Genomic DNA, 8,846 nt, shown 5'->3' with positions numbered 1-8,846 from the left:
GTCATTATATGAGGAAGGATGAGTCAAAATCTCATTGAAAGTTTAACAACATCTTGCTTCCTAATACAGCCTGTTAGATGTTTGTTACTGTTGTTGATGTCGAATGTGTAGTTAGTCTTTTAAACAAGCATATGACTCAGTGGCCATTTCTATCACAGAATGTACTAACACAGAATAAATGATAGTTATTAGCCCCTACGGAGCTTTGAGTAAATGAAGAACAGTCAAACAGTCTACAGAAGGACTGGAAAATGAGTTTTCTTCACAGCAAAAAGGGTGCATTGTTTGAATACAGCATTTCTCTGTATTAACAAATTTTTAAGTTTGAAGCTAGATAGAATGGAGAACAATATTTTGTTATTTTAAAAAGTATGCATGAAATGACTAAAGGCCGATCAATCAAAGGACGGCCTTTGCTGTGTCTTTGTCCATTTCATTCTCTATTCCTTTGAAATTTGATAGAGTTTCGACTCACATTTTTCAGCATTCATGTGTAGTGACGTGGTCTGCGCTGTTTAGTTTTCTGAAGGCACAAAAGAAACATTCTCTTGGATCTGTGCAAGGATAATACATTTAGATAACGTCAGTACATCAAAGATCTTCATCTGTAGGCAAACAGAGACATCGCTCACCATGATATGTGTATGGCACCAACTTTTATCAGGCTCTTATTGCGCAGCACCTCTTGCCCTGTTGCTATACCTACGATTATGCAGCTGAAAGGGAAAAAATTTAATTGTCTTTTTAACTCTAAATCCAGATTAATGAGAGACAGAAGAGTACTTGAGGGCAAACAGTGTGCTATTTAATTAGGCTACACAAGTTTTAACAAGCTCCACAGCATTTAACAAGAAAACTAATGACCAGTTTTCTTTTTATTTATAATGACACCCAACTGGCTGTGTACTTAAACGAATAAATCATCCAAAATGAAAAATCTGTTATTATTTATTCATCCTCATGTTGTTCCAAACTTTTGTGGAACACAAAACGAGAAATTTTGCAGAATGTTCAGGCTGCTCTTTTGCATACAGTAAAAGTGGATGGTTATAAAGGGATATCAAGTGCCAAAAAGGTCAAAAAGCTAAATAAAAGTAAGACTATGTGCTACATTCCAAAAGGTGTGGTCACATTTTAGTGAAATTTAGTGAAAAATATTGTCAACAGTGTAGCGATGATTGAAGCACAACTCACAAAGAAGTCACTTTCAAATAAAGAAGCTTTCTTAGAATACTGCAAGAAAACTATTGCCTTGAGACAAAATTTTCAGATTGTGTAGATTAAAATTATTTGATTTCACCTCCAAAATTTCAGTTTGCTTCATCTGTAAATGTGACCGTACCTTTAAGGCCTGTTCACACAAATAACTATAAAGACAACAATAGCATCAACTATGTTTGCATCCACACCAAAAGATATATTTATTATAAGTGCACTCTGCAGTTTATAACTGCGGTCAAGCCAGCCGCGTCTTGAAAATACACGGTCAAGCCAGCCGAACTTTTTTGCTTGAGCGTCTAATCGCGCACTTACGGTATGGGTGCTGGGAGCGTTCAAAACAGATTCTTGTTCACAGTGACGCTGACTGTTACTGTATTAATTTTCAAGTCATTTCACTCTTCAGTTTTGGAGAAAATTAAAGGCAAAATCACTCCAAAAAACAAAGTGCATTCTAGCAGTTGCGCCATTACCCATTTTCAAACACTCATAAAAACCTTTCCTTTATAGGTTTACTCGTTCTTTCAATTGATTCCTGTTCACAGTGACGCTGACTGTTACTGTATTCGTTTTCAAGTCATTTTACTGTACAGTTTTGGAGAAAATTAAAGGCAAAATCACTCCAAAAAACAAAGCTCTAGCAGTTGCACCATTACCCATTTTCAAACACTCATAAAAATCTTTCCTTTATTGGTTTGCTTGTTCTTTCAATTGATTCCTGTTCACAGTGACCCTGACTATTACTGTATTCATTTTCAAGTTATTTTACTCTATAGTTTTGGAGAAAATTTATGGCATTACATTAAATTAAATTAAAATTAATGGAATTAAATTAAATTAAATTAAATTAAATTAAATTAAATTAAAACACCTGTCAGCAGAGTTTTGTCTGACGTCTGGACATGCCTAGTAGTTGACTTCATGATGGTACTGTGTTTTTAATCATAAAATTATGTAAAATAACTGTTGCAGTGCTGCAAAACTATTAACTTTTTACCACAACAAGAATAGCAATGTACAGTGAGAGAATTGCAAGATTTACTAGTCATTACTTCTATAAATAATTGCAACCGCATTTGAAAAATATTTTGACACGAAAATTCAAATATATTTCTATTAATCTATTTGTCTGCATTTACATTGCTTGAACATCTATTCTGAGAAATTATATTTTTCTCCCATTCGAAAATGAATCCCACATTTATGAGGGATTTATATGTCACTCCTGAAACTTTGCTGCTTTTACAGGACATATCGCCGTTAGCAGCACGAAAAACTAAACTTTTATTAAAATTCTGAACGGATTATATTTATCTTAGAAAGTGCGCATTTATAACTCTTCCTTTATAATCACTAAAAAGGTGTCACTTACTTCAGTTCATCGCGATCTCACAAAGTTCATTTATAATCAATGAACGTCTTATTTACATCGTGTTACAGTGAGAGGATTCGCGAGCGTGCAGAACAAAATCCAGCGTTTAGCCAAGAGTGAATTCTGACTCATTTGAACGGAATGGCCAATCACAGGTGTTCCAGAAATCAACAGATCTGTCTGTGATTGGTTACATTGCTCAACGCTACAAAATCAAGTTGTAATTAGAAACTTTTGACGTTCTCCAGAGTGCAAACACAGATACGTGGACGTGGACGTGGGGCGTGAGAGCGTGAGAAAAGTGTCAATTGCGTGAGTCTCACGCATTCAGTTGGCAACCCTGGTTTGTCCGAACTTAACTGGTTTTGCGAGAGAACGCAAAAGTTTTGCGAGAGAATGCAAAAAATCTGAAAAACATTATTCCTTCCACCCACCCCAAATTTTTTCATTTTTTTCCACCACCATGTCCCTTTAGCGGCTCCGTAATTCTGAAATTGACTGCAACAACATCTTTCCTCTAGTTGTGACGTTGACTTCCCTATTCTTAGAGAAGTGGCGCAATTATTAAAACTTTATAATTATAGTTGTCATTATAGTTTGGTATGAACAGGCCTTTAATTTTCTTAAAAAATTAAAATGTAAATCATTATTCAGTAAAAAAAAAAAAAAAAAGTATTGTATAGCTTGAGAAAACTTTTATGTAGAGCATGAGTCATGTGGACCACTTTTATGATAGCTTTATTGTGTAGCCTACCTTTTGTCTGTTTTCAATATTGACAGCCTATGAACTATGTACCAGCTTCTCTTTTTCTGTTTTTCACAGAAGAATGAAAGGCACCCTGATCCTGGAACATCAATTAGATTTTATAACACCTGCAGAATAATACTGCACCTGTATAATCCGTTTGGTGAGGGGTTCTGTGATGACTTTCAGGAGCTCCGGACCATCCTCTCTGGTCACGATGTTGAAACTTTCAACCACCACCTCCGACATGAGCCTCATCACGCCAGTGACGGCTTCCAGCGGCAGCAACACCAACACTGACAGCCAGTTATAGCAATCGTGCACTGTGGCACCCGCAAAGGCTCTGGAACAGACCCACACAGAAAGTGTCATTGAAGAACTCCAAACTTTTTTTTGATGGTTGAATGCTGACAGAATGAGGTACTGTATGCTCTCTCTACTGTTTGAACTCCTCTCTCTCCCCTGCCTGCATCAGAGCCACGATGGTGTTGGTGACAGATGTGCCGATGTTTGAGCCCATGATGATAGGAATTGCGGATCCAACATCCAACACTGCATGAAACACAGAATGCAGAAACCCGATCGATAGATGTGAGTCACGTTTCACTAAGTACAGTACAGCAATCGTCCTTACTAGGCAGTTATGAAAAAACATGAAATCCTGCACAAAATTAATTCTCTGGAAATAAGTATTAGACGGCTACTCAGAAACATAGCCCATTACAATATAAAATACGCCTTAGCAACAAAGCGAACAGTACTATAATAATACAGTAAAATTTAAAATTGTAAATTGTAGTTGGCATAATTTATAGGGCAAGGTTTGTTACTGCCATTCACAATTCCTCTCCCATGGCCTCATGGGATAGTATTAGATGTGCACTTAAGAATCATAGGTCCCTTTTCACCTATTGTTTTATGAATAATATAAATTTTAACATACTCGTTCCACATGCTTTTCACCTACTTTATAGTATGGAAAAAGCATAATTGAACAGAAAAACTGAATATTACAAAATATCAGCCCTCTAGATGGCGCTAATGACCAATCAGAATTGAGTATTCCAGTGCGCTGTTTAAGAATTATAATATTTTGATATATGTAGGTTTTTAGGTTTGGTAGAGCAAGTTTGTAATGGCTGTGTTTGACTTACATCCAGAGGAGACCAAGCAGACAACAATGGAGGTGGAAGTGCTGGAACTTTGGACCAGGACAGTAACCAGTATTCCCACCACCAGTCCCGCCACAGGGTTAGAAAGGACAGCATTGTCCTTAAATATGTCCCCTGCAACCTTACCTGTCCAAAGATACAACACAGTCCACTCACAGATTTTATTTCCACACTGTGGATGTGATATTGAGATTCGCAGTTAGTGGTCACAAAGTAACCAGCTTTTCACATTTCTTTTGGGAATGAGAATAAGATTTACAATAGTTGCTCTATCAGAGAATAGTGGAAAATATAGAACAAAAGGTGTGAAAGGTTCAGCGAACAGATGAACATGTACAGAAATAGAAGAAGAAGGGGTATCTTACAAATATGGATGAAGATGTGTTTTCCCATTGTACTCATTATATGGTTCTGACTACAAATTTTAAAGAATTTTTCAGAAATACAAATTTTTAATTTTTCATAGCAAAATATATTTGTAGCATTAAATGTATTCAAATTATATGGCAATCAAATGATTGAAGAGAAGAACACACTCAACTATTATTTTATTTACTGTTCTGAGATCTTTGTTGTAAGACAGTGTTTCTCAACCCTGGTCCTGAGCGCCCCCCAACACTGCACATTTTGTAGGTCTCCCTTATCTGACACCCATTTCAGGTCCTGGAGTTTCTTTTAATGAGCTAATGAGTTGAATCAGGTGTGTTTGATTAGGACACAAAATGTGCAGTGCTGGGGGGCGCCCAGGACCAGGGTTGAGAAACTGTTGTAAGACAAAAAAATTCATTTTGTGGCTCAGATGACATCAAGTTTCAAGTTTATTTTTTTAAGTTTTCAAGTTTAACTATTAACAGCAATTATTATATGATGCAATCAAACATATAGCAAAATGTGGTAGATCCCACATCATGGGGCATCTTGCCATGGATCACTGCAGGAAAAATCATTTTATTAAATTCTTTTTTTTTAAATAAACAAAAAATACTTTCTTCTATTTCATATTTTCAAAACACTTCATTCTGTATGATTTATAAGCTTGTTTTCTCATGGGGACCCAAAAATGTCCCCACAAGATCAAAATTTAGTATTACTGTACTTGGTCTTGGACATTTGGTCCACATAACGTAGTGAATGCCAGCACACACACACACACACTGTGTATGTACAACCCAAATTCAAATCCAAATTATTTCCAATGATTGTTTTATTTGATTCGACAGAGCTGATTAAGTTCTTTAATCGTGCAGTCATTACAATGTCATTTGTGAATTCAGTGAAAATGTTAATTATCTTTAATTTCAGCCCCCTCTGCGAGATCCATTTTCACTTATCCAGGACTCAGAAAGGAGAAACACATTTGATTCAGTTCGCATAATTAATACCGTCATTGATGCTTGCTGCGGTTAAACATCATTGTAAGAAAATGAGTTTTCAATGTCTCGTTTTTGCTTTATTACAATTCTGAGTTATTTTACCACTGTTTCATTCAATGTCTCTTTATGAAAAAGCTGTTATCTGTGTCTCACCCAGAACTTCATGACTTTAAAAACTGAACATTAATAACTATAAAGTTCATTCTGTTCCTGAACATTAAAAGCTCAATAGACTGAAACGGTTCTGAGTTGCTTCATTCCTCTTTCTTTTTCTTTCCCCATCCTCTTTTTGAATGTATTGATAATCACAGTCTTGACTGTGAAGCAATTAAACACAACACATGAGGTGATAAGAAAACAGCATGATCAATACGTACCTCGTCATATAATGATGCACTGCTCATCTGGCTGTCTGTGTATGCATTTATCCGCCATCATTTATACCTGTCATCTCAGTTTGGGGGACAAAGTCGCTCATTATGAAGTACATAGTTAAAATGTAAATGGTAAAAAAACAGGAGGAAATAAAAGTTATTTACTAAAACTACCCACACCCTCAAATGATTTTATTCACAATGCTTTAGCTGTGACAGAGCATTTCGATGTGCATAGCTCAATAGTTGTTCATGCCGCTCTGAGGGGCCAGAGAATGGACAGTGGGACACCAAGTGGTGAGATTTTTTTTCAAGACATTGATGAATGGTTTGTATACTTACAGACCTGCTCTGCTTTTCAATCACATTGCCTGCCTGCAGATAGCAAAATGCATGACTTGTGCATAATGCACATATGCATAAATTATTGATGTTTACATTTATAAAAGGTAGAGTGTAGAGGTAAAGTAATAGTTGACCCAAAAATGAAAACCTGAAAAATGTGAACATTTTTGTATATTGATGTAGATGAATAGGTTTCTTCTGAACAGGTTTGGAGAAATAAAGCATTACATCATTTGCTTGCCAGTGGATCCTCAAAACAAAAAAAAACATTCAAAACATCATATCAACATATGTTTTGGACTGTTTTCACTCATAAACAGCGCATGATCTGTGCATATTTGACTTTTTCACTGGAGAAAATATTATGGATAGTGGACTCATATTTTAGCTGGAGGCAATGATTTGAAGTTTAAAATGTCTTGATGGATTAATTTATTCCAAATACGCAATAACTTTTTGTATTATTTTAATGATTAGACGATTATTGTGATGTATTTATCAGCTGTTTGTACTCTCATTCTGACGGCACCCATTCACTGCAGAGGATCCATTGGTAAGCAAGTGATATAATGCGAAACTTCTCCAAATCTGTTCCAGTAAACAAACAAATTCATCTTCATCAAAATTTCAGAATTTTCATTTTTGGGTGAACTATCCCTTTAATCGTTGACTTTTTGTGCATAATAATTAACTGTATAATTCTCATTTAATCTCTCGATGCATGTTGTATTAATTTTATTTTGTCCATTATTTGCTTTCGCAGAAACAAATCAGACATTCACAATCCAGTGGCGGCTCGTCAGGGGCGGCACAGCTTCCCCATAATTTTGAGGTGAAAATGGGAGGAGGACGATTTAATGTTAATAAAATTCACAATTCATTTCAGTTCATGTCTCAGAATGTGTATTTTTTGTTTGTAATTTCACAGCTGTAATACCATAACGTGAAAGTGCCGCTTTTCTATCGCGAATGTGCCAAATCTGCTGATGTAATAACAACCGCTAATGATAGAGAAGGGTAGGGGGAGGCCGGGGGAGAGCTGAGCTCTCGTGCCTCCGTTGGTAAAAAATATTAGCCAATCACCATCTAGTGTTCACTTTCAGCGCTGAGGAGTGTTGAGAAAAGAAACCTCGTAAGGGAGGCTAGCCTCCCTTCTGATATCAACCAATCATCAAAGAGATGGAAATTACGTGATATTAGTTTGAACGTCTGCCGCTGCGCTGATAATGTACCAAGTACTTATGATGAGTAGTGATATTGAATATTTGATTGCCAACAGATTTACCAAGCTGTCATTCAAACAGTATAGACCAATTTCAGTGTTTGCAAACCGTGATGACGGTTTTTGTGGGCGGAGCCTATCTGGTGGCAGAAAATGCCAGTTTTAAAGTGGAAGTGAAGCACTCAGTTAAGTTAACATTATTTAGTAAAGTGATTTCCACTTTGATTAAAAAAATATATAACAAACATGATTAATGTAACCATTTTAAAGAAAAAAGGTTGTTTTGTTATAGCTTTTGGAGCAAGGGCGCCGCCATCTTGCAGTACCACCGCGTGTGACATCATGGGGTTGGTTCGCTCCTATGGCCAGTGAAGTAATATAAGAATTTCTTTACATTTTGAACACACAAATGTTATTTTAACACACAAATAATTTGGTTTTCACCATAATTTGGATAAATATTCAACATCAAACTGTCTATATGCTAAGTTTTGATCGTGGTATCCCAAACATTGTTTTCATAATGCAAGGCGCAAAGTGATGTAAACAAACAACACTTCATGTCATTCATGTCGCATTTTATTGTTATGTCAGACCATTAAGACATGCATTACACTGACTGGTTCACCAGTTGTATGTATCATATTTTATGTTCACCTGCGAATACAATTAGCTTGAATACAAACAGCTTTCCTGCTGTTAACAGGTAGTGTTTAACTAATCACCTATCTGAACAATCGGACCAGTGCTGCTTCCTCAATAAAGTTTATCATTCTCACATGTTTTAAGCCTTGTCAGTTTAAATATTATAGTGTTTTAAGCCATTCTAGCATGAGACAGCATGAAATAGATTTCAATGCGGTACTTACACGCTGTGATAGACCTTTTCTGAAAGATTTAAGTGTGGTACTCACGCATTGTGAATGATAGATCATTTCTGTTCGCGCCGGCGGCGCCGCACACAAACAAAAAGCCACAGCTGGGCTCGGACAGCACGTGAGTAGGCTACCAAATTGAGCTTTTCA

The 8,846-nt window shown here is 36.3% G+C and overlaps 1 pseudogene; it reads right to left on the bottom strand.

The window, feature by feature from the left end:
* Positions 1-487: 487 nt before the first annotated feature.
* Positions 488-6,358, bottom strand: LOC107721393 (sodium-dependent phosphate transport protein 2A-like; annotated as a pseudogene).
* Positions 6,359-8,846: the final 2,488 nt, after the last annotated feature.

Source organism: Sinocyclocheilus rhinocerous, unplaced genomic scaffold, assembly GCF_001515625.1.
Source record: "Sinocyclocheilus rhinocerous isolate Xijiao unplaced genomic scaffold, SAMN03320098_v1.1 scaffold33, whole genome shotgun sequence".
NCBI classification, from domain to species: Eukaryota; Metazoa; Chordata; class Actinopteri; order Cypriniformes; family Cyprinidae; genus Sinocyclocheilus; species Sinocyclocheilus rhinocerous.
Note: the sequence above shows the minus strand (reverse complement) of the source record. Positions and strands in the feature narration are given on the sequence as shown.